Raw genomic sequence first — 9,310 nt, 5'->3', positions numbered from 1 at the left:
AGACATTGATTTTGACAATCCTGACCCTGTGTAAGGCTAGATGGTTGTGTTTTCATCTTAGTTTTTAAGAAAAGACTTTTAAAAATAAAAATAAATTAAAAAGTTTGAAAATAGAAAAAAGCTTATAGAATAAGGATAGAAAGAAAATATTTTTGTGTAGCTATACAATGTGCTTGTGTTTTAAGCTATGTGATTACAAAAGAGTCAAAAGTTAAAAATTTTAGTTCAAAGAATCTTTTGATTTCCATCTTAATTTCTTCTGTGACCCAACAATCACTCAGAAGTAGGTTGTTTGGTTTCCATGACTTTGTGTTAAGATGAGTGTGTCTGTTGGAATTGATTTTTAATTTTATTGCCCGGTGGTCTAAGAAGATACATGGTATAATTTCTATTTTTTTAAATTTGTTGAAACATGTTTTGTGATCCATCTTAGAGAACATTCCATGAGCTGATGAGAAGAAAAAATATTTAAAAGTTTATAAAGTAAAAACATTTACAGTAAACTAAGGTTAACTTATTATTAAAGAGAGTTTTCTTTTTAACATTTAGTGTAGCCTAAGTCTACAGTGTTTATAAAGTCTACAGTAATGTACAGTAATATCTTGACCTTCACATTTGTGCACCACTCACTCAGTGACTCACACCAGAGCAACCTCCACTCCTGCAAGCTCCATTCATGTTAAATGCCTTATATAGATGTTCTACTTTTTACCTTTTATACTGCATTTTTACTGTACCTTTTCTATGTCTCAATGTGTTTAAATACATAAATATTAACCATGGTCTTACAATTGCCTACAGTATTCAGCAGAGTAAACTGCTGTACAGGTTTGTAGTCTAGAAGCAGTACACTATACCATATAATCTAGGTGCATAGTAGAGTTTGTGTAAGTACACTCTATGATAGTCACACAATGACAAAATGGCCTAATGATGCATTTCTCAGAATGTATCCTCACTGTTAAGTGACTCATGACTCTGTGTGTCTGTGTATGTGTAATATACAGTTATTCTGAAATTTGAAAAATCACTTCATCTTAGAGATTATAAAAATACTTTTGATTTCATAAGTTTATATATAAATATGGTTTATATATAAATAAGTTTATATATAAATAAATATTTTATTTTGTATGAACTGAAAGAGTTAAAAAACTATATAGAATGATATAGAATTATCTAAATAGTCACTAAATTGGGCAAAAGATAAAATTTTCAATTTTGTTTTTTAAAGGAGAATCATCTTTTACAAAAATTGGCCCTTGGTACTCAGGCTCTGGCTAAAATGTCTCTATGAAGCCAAACATTTACAACTAATCTCACTGTTTAGAAACAGAAGAAATTTGAAAAAAATATTTTTGAGACTAGAGTAAATAATTTAAAATTATATGTAGTGTTTACTGGCATTTCATTGACTAAAAACTGAAATGTTACTTTTCAATTGCTCATTGTAATATTATATAAATATAACTGAAAAAAAAACACTTAAACTTGATTTTATTTTCTTGTCTTGCATTCTCTGTTTGCCATTTGATCGACAGGCAATCAACTGCTGTTCTTGTATTCTTTTATTTTTAAAGTTTGAAATTAAGTTTATGGGTTTAAAAGTGTGTTTATTTTGAATGATATTTAATTTGGATCACCCTGTGGAAAATGAAGTCAGTGATAGATGTTTTTTTTATTTTTTAAGTTTGTAATTGTCATGGACATGCTCTCTATTAGCTGGTATCATATACCAAATGAAAAATACTTAAAATCTGGGTGAACTTAGATTTCTTTTTCTTCAAATGTGCTAGGACAACTCTTGGGCATAGTATGTCCCCTTGGGCATATGTATACTGTGTATGCTCTCAGAGAAACAGAATAAATAGCAATGGACCCTGCCATCGCCATCTTATTGTCTACTGTGGAAAATGTTAATTAATTTATATTTATTTCTATGACAGTGGCAGTGGGTAGCGTCTTACACTATGTTACTGTAACAGTGAACAGCTGTGCAGATTTCCCTGCTCTGGTCAATGGATAATGCTGTCCCTACCCTCCCTCATCATCCTGCATGATATATGATATCCGTGTCTTGCCTTCCCAGCACAATCACAGTGTGAGGTTTGGGCACTAGACATATTTTTTCACAATTGAGGCATCATGATTTGACATAAGGTCAGCACTAGATTACTCAAAACATACCCTTTCATTCAAAATGACTAAAGTTGATGATGTATTAGTTGGTTAAGGCTGCCATAACCATAGGTTGGGTGGCTTAAACAATGGAAATGTATTGTCTCACGGTTCTGGAGGCTGAGTGCCAGATCAAGGTGTGGGCAGTGTTGGTCTCTCCTGAGGCCTCCCTCTTTGGCTTGCAGATGGCCTTCTCACTGTGCCACACCTTCTCACTGTGCCTTCGCATGTTCTTTTCTATGAGCATGTGCAACCCTAGTGTCTCTCTCTTCCTCTTCTTAAAAGTACACCAGTCACGTTGGGTATGGGCCTATATGACCTCATTTATTCTTATCTTACTTTAAAGGCCCTGTCTCCAAATGCAGTTACATTCTACCTCAGTGGGGGTTAGGACTTTTGCATAGGAATTTTAGGGGGACACAATTGAGTCTAAAATAGTTAGATACATACGTTTTTCAATATTTTTAAATGCATTGATAAAGTGTTAAAGTAAGAACTTCTCAGAAGCCAAGAACTATGGGGGATCAGGAACAAAGTAAAGCAAGAACATTAAAGTTAGTTTTCATCATAAGAGAATTTGAGTTTTGGTTGTCATGGCCTTGCAAGAAGCAGGGAACATGAAACAAACTGCAGAGTTCATGAAAGTTCCATAGTCTGTAAGAAGCTGTCCCCTACAGAAATAAAACTACCCAATTATATATTCTCATGGTAAAAGAAAGCTAAAAATATAATTGTATACTCCCACAAGAAACATGAAAAATTTTATTAAATTATTTAAATGTATAAGATGGATAATTGAATATATGAAAGAGATCATGAAGATACTAGGCACATTTTTAAAAATTTGTTTTTAATATACAGATACTGAGATGTACATTTTTGCCAATTTTCTTCTTTACTTATTTTAAGGCACTATATTTTATACAACATAATGCACAGATTGTACAATTGGATGAATTTTTACATAGTTATACAATCAACACCCCATATTCACAAAATTATATAATTTTCAGCACACAAAGGCTTCCTGGTGCTTCTTCCTAGTCAATATCACTTTTTCAAAAGGCAACCAGTATTATGACCTTTATCACTGTTTTTTCCCCGTGTCTGTACTTTATATTAGGGCTGAGACTAGGGTGAAACAAATGAGGCATGTGAGGAGTTTCAAAAATCTCAGTGATCAAGATAAACCATATGTTAATGTATTATTGTTAAAAAGCAAATTTAATTTCAAAAAACTCATGATAAACAAAATGTCAAAATATGGAATTCCCACATTTTGTTTTGACTATCAAACCATTGAATTTAAGCTCAGTTGCTGGGTATATATAGATCTCAATATAAAATTTGCATTTCCCTGATGTCTAACAATGTTTAGTGATATTTTATTTGTTTATTTCTCATAAGCACAAAAAAATCCTTTGTGAAGGATCTTTCCATAACTTTGTTCATTTATAAGTCATATTTTCCTATTAATTTGAGAGAGTTCTTTATGTATTCTGGATATGGATCTTTTATCAAGTATAGGCATAGAAAATACATGTTCACTCAGTCTTGGCCTTTACTTTACACTCTCTTAATAATATTTCTTGATTAACAGAAATTATTAATTTTAATGTATTTGAATTTATATATTTTCTCATTTACTCACAATAATTTTAATAAGTAGGCATTGTTGTAGGCAGAACAATTACCCCACCACCACCACCAAAATATGTCCAGATTCTAATCCCTGGAAACTATGCATATATTACTCACATAGCAAAAGGGACTTTGTACATGTGATTAAGTTAGACATCTTGAAATGTGGATACTGTCTTGGGCTACAGGGATGGGTCCAATGCCATCACAAAGGACTTTGTAAGAGAGAGACATGATGTTACAGTCAGAGAAGAAGGTGTGATGACAAATGCAAGAGATGTGAAGATGCTATTCTGCTAGCTTTGAAGGTGGAAGAAAGGGCCTCAAGTGAAGACAATTTTTAGAGACAGGAAAATACAAGACCATAGTTTCCCCCCTGTACCTCCAGAATGAATGCCTCTCTGAGGACACATAAATTATATGATTTTTGACCTCTAGAACTGTAAGATAATGAATTTGCTCTTCTAGACTACAAAATTTGTAGTAATTTGCTATAGCAGCAATAAGAGATTGAAACAGATTTCATTATCTGGATATGGGTTGCTATTGTAACAAAAACCTAAGAAATTTGAATTGGCTTTAGGATTGGGGAACAGGAGAGACACAGGGAATTTTGAGGAGCATGATAGAAAGAGCCTAGATTACCTTGAACAGACTGTTAGTAAAAATTTGAATGTTAATAACTATGCTAGTGAGAAATCAGAATGAAATGGGGAACATAGTAGAGAAAAAGCTATAATTTCTTACAGAATACCTATGTCATCATAAACAGTCTGTTGTTAGAAATACGGACATTAAAGTAACTGTTGGTGAGGGCTCAGAAGGAAATGAGGAACATGTTATTAGAAACTGGATGAAAGGGAATCCTTATTGTATAGTGCAAGATATCTTATGTAGCTAAATACAGCCATAGCTATGTAGAAGGGAGAACTTATAAGAGATGATTTAGTTGAGAAGATTTCCAAGCAAATTGCTGAGGATGTGGCAGGTTTCTTTTTGATGTTTGTAGAAAAAATGTTGTTTGTATAAACAAATGGATAATTTCAGGAAAGAACTGTGAAGCAAAAAGTAGCCATGCCTTGAGGATTTGAGAAATTCTCTGTCTATTCAAATTGTAAACGATGATGCTATTAGGAGATTCGCTGTCAGGAAAGTGTGCCCTGTGAAGAAAGATAAATGTGTGGCTACAGTCTTTCTCTAGTGCTCTGGAAGGATGAAAAGTTAGAGTATTCAGTCACAAAAAGTCTCTTTGAACATATTACATATGTGATTCATGTGACTTCTAGCCATCTTAATGCAGAATCCAGGAATAGAGATGGTGTTATTCAAGAAAGATCTGTGGAGAAAACACCTTATGAAATGGAATGAATTCATTTGACATAGACAGAAGACCCAGAGGTCCTTGTGAATGTTACACCAGCAGAGATATTGCCAACTTGGGTTAAATGAAACAGAAAGAAAACAAAATAAGAGTAAGCTCTAAGATTACCCAAATTCCATAGGTAAATAAAATCACTCAAATTAAAACACAGGATACTTTTCATTTAAAAAAAGGAAGAATAAATCCAATGGTAACGCCATAAGCTAGAAGATAGAACTAAATAAGAACCACAGAGGATTAGCACGAGACCTTGAAATTTAATGTTGTTTGCCTAACTTGATTTCAAAATTGTTGACAAGTAACATTTATTCCTCTTCTATTGTGTCCCTTTTCGAAGGGAATTGTCTATAATGTGTCTACCATGTCTGATCTGTCATTGTATTTTGGGAACTGGTGACTTATTTTATAGTTTCACAGGCCACATATGGAGTGGAATTTACCCTGGGATCAATGATACCGTATTCTTATCCATCCATGATTTAGATAGGAGGAGGTTTTAGGCTTTTGAGATGATAAAACTTAAGTGTGAATTTGCATTTTGAATTGACGTTGTAAGGGGTTATGACTTTTATGAATGTTTAGATAAAGTGGATTTTTTTTTTTTTGCATTGGATGGACATGGATCTTTGGAGAGCAAAATATTTCTCCAAAAATGTTCACATCCTAATATCCAGAATCTGTGAATTCCCTTATGGGGGAAAAATTGCAGATATGATTAAATCAAAGATCTTGAGATAAGTGATGTTTCTGGATTGTCCATAGGGCCCTATGTAATCATAAATGACCTTATAAGAAATCAAGAAGACCAAGAAAAAGAGAGATTTAAAGATTCTATGCCACTGGATTTGAAAATACAGGAAATAGAAGGAATGGAGGTGGTATCTACAAACTGGAAACTGCAAGGAGACAGATTCTTCTCTAGAGCACCCAGAAGGAGTACAGCCCTTAACACTAAAATTAAGTTGGAATTGTGTGTGTACTATAGAGATATACAATGTTATCAGAATTTTCAGATATAAAAGACAAAAGAATTTTCTAGGCAAATATTAGAATATTGTTTAGGAAAGTGACTTATGTTCCTTTTTTGTTGTTTTTACTGCCATTTTTTTAATTTTAATAGAATAAATTAAATTATAATATAAGAAATGTTATAATAATTTTTATTACTAAGTGTGAAGTATATACACATTGTAAGTTGCAAATTGTATGGCTGCACTGCACTCAACTTGTTGAAATATTATTGATAAAGATTATGTCAATAGATGGAATACCATGTGTTTATAAGATGTTTGAGGACTGGGATAGTGTCTCTGAATCTCTAGCACAATTGCTCACATAAAATGCTTTATAAATTTTTATCTGTTTAATAAACAAATGCTTTTGATCATAAATTCAAATAATAGTTTTCAAATCATATTTTCACTTGTTATGCTGAAGAAGACAGTATTCAGACAGATTTTCAACTGTTTTTTTTTAATTGACTAGAAAATAAAACATTTAAAAATGGTTAAATGGTTAATTGGTGTGATTCACTTTTTCTGTATGTTTTTGACATTTTTCCAGACTAAATAAATAAACTCTGAAATTTATGGAGTTCTTTTTAATATAGATTCCCATTTTACTTTCAAAGCAGCACAAAATGTGGACAGTAAATAGTCAATTTTTGAATGCCAATAACATGCTATTGAAGTTAAATGTTCAACTATTTATTTAAACTTGTTTAGCTTTAAAATATCTATTATTGTTGTAACCAACATGTTTGGTTAGGAAAAAAAAATGCATAAACTGTGTGAGAACATTCAAACCATGGCTGATACAAACTCAATTGATTGCAAGGAGCTGTGAGTTTCAATTTACATCCCTCTAGATACCCACACTTTATTTTATCATCAAGGGAAATGTTCTGTACTTGCCTGAGACACCCACAAATGTTAATGCCTATAAAATTAATTTCGGTCTCAGTCATTGGAAAGTCCCATTTGGATTTTTCTTTATTGAAAACAACATATGCTGCAGCACTGTTTTCTCTGATTAGCCTGGCTTCTACTACACATTAGTTTCCTATTTTAACACACTTGTGGCTTCTTCTAAAACATTCAGCTGAGATATTCAAAGTCCCAGTAGAACAAAGTGTATATATTTCAAATTTGTTTCCACAGAATAGCTCACAATGAAGACAGTCTAGTTTCCCTTAAGATTTGATCATAAATATTTTTTCCAATGGAATTTATAAGGATTTGTTTTTAGTAGGGACCTAATAATGTGTTTATAATACTCTGGGAATGAATTTTATTTGGTTATATTCTTCACTGTTCTTAACCCTTAAATTATCACTATGAAAGTATCACATAATATTATTAACATGTATATATGTATTTCAAGTATGATATAGGCTCAGATTGACAACTAGATGACTTAGAATATTTGCCTACACATAATTTTTCATAGGTGACAGTGAAAAACAACAATGATGACAACAAAACTAAATACATATCAGCCTTTATTACTAAATAGACTAGAGGGACAGTAGTTGAACATCTAGGATAAGACAGTTGATGATGAAAGACTTATTTTCCAATGGTACTTGCTATGAGAGTTTTAGTATGCCGTCTCAAAGAATATTGTAATTATTGAGCATAACAGATCATAGAACACTATAAAAATAAGGGAGGAGGGCGGTTAAAACTACACAAAAGGAAAATATACAAAGTTCTTTTTAAATATTAGGCAGGTCAATGTTTTTTATTTAGATATGTATCTCTAAAGAGAAATACAATAAATAAGAAAATAAATGATAAAATGAGATATATTAAATAAAATATTTTCATTGCCATCAATCCTCCATCAGCTTGAGTGCCTTGTTTGAAATGAGCATATCTAAATTCAACCCATACCAGGAATAAACTCATGAATCGTATCTAATAATAAGCTTCCCTGGTCCCTTCAGTTAGACCTACTATCCTTCTAAATGCCCATACAAGAAATATTCTACACTTAGGGTTCCTCTCTCTCTCGCTCAATCTCTCTCATATCAGGTTAAAAGTATCTTGTTAATGCCCAGTAAAATCATCTCTGATGACCAGGAATGATGTTTATTTAATCTATGCATTTCTAAAGCAACTAACACAGGCATATTATATGTGGGTATATATTATATTTAATATATATTATATTGCATATAATATATAATATATACTGGGGGTCAAATAAATTGATAAAAGTCCATGCCAGAGAATTATGACTACATTTTTTTAAATTAAAGAAAAACTTAAGGGCCAACAGAATATCGCTCTAGGGAATTTGCATATTTTTCCCAAATGTGAATGGTAAACTAAGAAGTATAAGCATTAAACATTCATATTAATATATTGCTGACATTGTGCTTCAGGATTAAATGGTGGGCATGATTCATGTACTATTGTGTTCTGCTTATGTGAAATAAATATGAGAAATGCTGTGCATATATTGTGGAAATGAAGCTTTGTCCTAGGTATGCATAAGTTGATGCCACAACTATATAAGGGCAAATGTTATTTAAATGGAAAACACCCAAGCTGGAATTGACTTAAATTCCTAGCCACAGAAAAGAGGTAGCTCCCTATATCAGATCAATGGACTATGCCTAGATCGGCAAATGTCATTATAAACTGTCTCCCAATATTGAATCTAAAATAATTCCACACAAACTGAAAATACTCCTGGACCTCAAGCCATATGAGTGACATCACTAACTTCTTGTTAAAATATGCATGACAATGGTAAAAAAGTACAAAGAATCTAGAAGTATCAAAAGCTAAAGAAGTGAAATGATAAACAAAAATTCAGAAAAGATAGTGGCAGTCGGCGACAGTTGGTGTTCATATCGGTGGAAAGAAAGTGAGTCATCTCGCGGGAGCTGATGGTAAAGGGCGGCCCTTTTCTTTGGCTAAACTGTTCAAAGAGATTAATTAGGAGGCATATTGTCATATTGTTGGGCTATTCATCATAGGCTTTGCTCTCAAAACAAAAACTGAGGCCGGGCGCGGTGGCTCACGCCTGTAATCCTAGCACTTTGGGAGGCCGAGGCGGGCGGATCACTCAAGGTCAGGAGTTCGAAACCAGCCTGAGCGA

This window comes from Microcebus murinus, chromosome 11 (assembly GCF_040939455.1).
Source record: "Microcebus murinus isolate Inina chromosome 11, M.murinus_Inina_mat1.0, whole genome shotgun sequence".
NCBI lineage: Eukaryota > Metazoa > Chordata > Mammalia > Primates > Cheirogaleidae > Microcebus > Microcebus murinus.
This window is presented reverse-complemented; position numbering follows the sequence as displayed.